A 3,936-nucleotide genomic window follows, 5' to 3' on the forward strand; every position below is an offset into this window, starting at 1 on the left:
CATTTGGGGCTTTTTGTGGTTGAATATATATCAGTACACAGTTTGGGCTGGAGTCGTTTTTATTTTCTACTACTGTATGGACACGCCGCAATTCACTGTGCGTCCCAAAGGTGTGCCAGAAACCTTTGATTGTGGGTTTCGACCTCGGTTCGCCCCAATTATGTTTCTGGGTTTGTCAACATAATACCCGTGGTCGTACGTTTCATGAAAGTGTTACGAGTAAAAGACCTGCATCACTCGGGGCTCTCCTCCTACATGAAGCTGACGTACCGTGATATAACTGGAATACTTTTCGAAGCAATCTCATTAAAATCAGATCTTAGTTCTCGCTACCGCTAAACAAAGATCTGAAGAAATCCCATAAGGGGTCACGTCAGAACGACCTTTCATCCGACCAATCAATGCGTCGCTTACCAGATTATGAAAGTGACAGTCGGAATGTGATTTCTAATCATGCAATCTCGAAAACTTTAACATGGGGTATTCCGAACGATAGTTCCGGGTCTAACGACTGAATCCTTAATATCTAGACCATCTATTAGTCATTCCAGAATGATGTTTTGTTCAGGTTTCAAATTTGTAATCGAGAATTTGTCAAAATATATTTCGGAACGTAGTCGTCAATTTGAAATTTGTGCCGTAAAGCACGAGAAAGCTGCCTTCTGATTGGTCATTCCATTGGTCGGTCAAAGTTCGCGCAAGGTCGGTCTGACGTGACCCGTAATGGGATGTCCTCAGGTCTTTGTTTAGCGGTAACGAGAACTAAGATCTGATTTTAATGAGATTGTGTTCGAAGCGGTGTTAATCCCAACTCACAAGTCACTCACTCACTCACTCGCCATGGTTGTTCTTTTTTCTTTTCAAGGTGGAGTCGTGTGCGGTATATCGCTATAGGCATCGGTTGTACAACTGTATTCCTGGGCACGTTGCTATTCACCGTGTTGTGGTGTAATGTGGAGTCTGAACCGTGTGCGGAGCCCAGATGGATCCTCTCTCATTCCTGCTGGTATGATTTAGAAAATATGAGGGAATGAATGTTGTTTCGTGCCGCGATCAGCAGCAAAGCAGCTGAGCCACAATGGAGCGACTAAAAGTTTTAGCCTAACGACTTGTAAATAATCGAACCTCGGCGAGGGAAACCCGCGCTTGTTAGCAGGAACATAAAGTACGGGAAACTATTTATCGTTTTCCTTGTATTGACTTTCAGCTGCAGGCGACATGGCCGTCGTCCGACCCCCCGGGATGAGAAGGACTATGGCCAGGAAGGAGACGATGATGACGACGGTCAACTTGAGGGGACACAAGACCACAAGATGTCCGAGATGCGCGTTCCCATCATTCAAGTAGATGCTACCACAGACCTCTGCGATAAGGGTTGACTGTTCCCAGTCAGGGTGCCGTTGTAAACAACCACCTTAGCGCTACGACGTAAGGTAGGAGGTTAAGATCACCTTACATCCTCTGTATCTCCAGTGCTCGCATTTCTGTAATCAAACACTAACCCCTGGATCCATTCCTGTGTTTCTCGAGATGTCAATTACCCGCCCTGAACTTTCATCAGCCAATTTGATTAGCTGAGCTACACAGTAAAACGGACTAATCAGAATGCGAGTTGCAAACCAGCTTCGCGGGTACCACGGGAATGGATCCAGGTGTAAGCGTAGGTTTTCCCGAAATGCGAGCCCTGGAGATTAAGATCGCTTTGTACAACGGCACCCTGGACGTTTTGAACTTAAGGGCCTGTCACACTAAGCCGATTTGGGTCGCCGGAGCTATACTGGAGCAGACGATTTTCGGGGATCGGTACTAGTACGGTAGCGCAACGGTATCACATCGCTAAGAACGGTAGTACATCGTCGGGACATCGTCAGAACATCGGCGATAAATTTAGCAACTGCAGGAGACGGTAGAAATTTTTGACGGACTACAACGGCAGTACAACGGCAGTACAACGGCAGTACATGTATGGCTGGCGTTGTTGATGTCGGTAGAGCACCCGTAATGGATCGGCGGCTCTCCGGTTGTCTCAATGTGTACCGTACTGGTACCGATGTGATACCATAGTACTACCGAATACCACTGAAGTAGTACCGATGCGCCGATGTGATACCCGAGCTCCACCGTTATATCGCAGAGCAACGGTATCACTCCACTATAGATCCGGTCAACGGTAGTACATCGATATAACATCGGCGTCGCATCGGTAACACCAAGGTGACAGAGAAGTGGTATTCGGTAGCACATCGGCTCTTAATTGGTAGGACAACGGTAGAACAATGGTATCACAACGGGAACGCCGGTACAACATCGGTATTGCTACCGTCAATTTTTATTATTCAAGTCCTTGCTCGCCGGTTTTCTTGCCATTGTTAATTTTTTGCTCCGGTTTAGTCCTGGCAAGGTACATCGGTAGTGTGTGACAGGCCCTTTAACAGGATATTAGTCTGTGTTTTTAATGCTGGTACCAATATGGGTGGTAGAGAAACATCTTGCTGCTCTAAATGAGGTGAGGTGAAATGGGGTTTAACTTCGCGTCCAAGATTATTGCACTTATATAGCGACGTGCATGTACGTGTGTGTGTTTGTGTGTCTGCTTGTACTAGTCCGGACTGATGCCGATTTATAGTGCTAGGTCACTGAGATACCATGCCGCAGTTTAACACTCTGACACAGTATACTGACTCCGAGCCGACCAGTCCTTGTTTCAGCCCCTTAATGCCGAGCGCCAGACAACAAGTACCATCTTTTAATGTCTTTTGGTGTGACGCGGCAGGGGATCGAACGCCGGACTTTCCACTCTCCGGGCGGACGCTCTACCACTAGACCACGGAGGCGGTCCCTGCTCTAAATAAACATGGATATAGCAACACATGAATAAGATTTAACACATAACTGCTTGGCTCAGACTGACGATTAACAGTGTATCACTTTAAGTTGTGGCAGTTTACACACTTCTTGGACATATTGAACGGTGGTGGAGACAAGAGCTTTGAAACTGTTGTTAGTTTAATTAGTTGTTTGTTTTGGCTCCTTTGGTTTGTCTCTCCTCATTCTCACTAATGATGATTGATGAATACAACTTTTTCATGACAAGAATCTATACTGAGCCAACAAAATCCCCCGGTATTGTGGGGGATATTTTGATTAAATTGTGCACTCAGTCTTCACTACAAAAAACATCCAAAAAATGTTCACGATCCCTAACTTTTGGGGGTTCAGTATAGTTTTCTGGCATCCTCTTTTCAGACAACGTAGGTTGACCTTGTTGTCGAGATGTACCACTGACGCAGTCTTGACATATACTGAACACACATGAATATCAGATACAATCTATTTTGGATTGATTTTTGAAAAATCCAGGGAAGCTCATAGATAAGTGAAATATATCATGTTGCTATATAAGTGCATTAATCTTGAATGCAACATTAAACCCCGTATCACCCTGGAGGTTTACAATTACTGAGAAATGCTGTTCTTTCTTACACATAAAAGTCAAAGGGTTACTATCCCTATATTTTGAAAGATTTCGATGTTTAAGTGGCAGCAACAAAAGAATGATACAAAAAATATATATTTTATTCCACATTTCTGAAATTATGGGTCTATCTGCCAACTAATTCATTAAAACATACCTTAGTAACAAAATGGACAGAACGAAGGGAAACTGTTCATCGTTTTCTTTGTATTTACTTTCACCTGCAGCCGACATGGTCTTCGCCTGACCCCCCAGGAGGCTCATAGATAAGTGAAAGTGAATACTCAGTTTTTGTGTCTCAAATACGCTACTTTTAGCATTATTCCACCCACATCACAGCAGGTGATTAAACAGCAGTAACCTCACCATCACCAAATAAACTGTAACAGACAAAAGATTCGGAAGCATTTCTTTGTATTTCAAAATAAAACAAAACACAACAAACATAGTTTTTCTTTTAT

Source organism: Haliotis cracherodii, unplaced genomic scaffold (assembly GCF_022045235.1).
Source record: "Haliotis cracherodii isolate W230 unplaced genomic scaffold, xgHalCrac1.p SCAF_15, whole genome shotgun sequence".
In the NCBI taxonomy this organism is placed as follows: Eukaryota; Metazoa; Mollusca; class Gastropoda; order Lepetellida; family Haliotidae; genus Haliotis; species Haliotis cracherodii.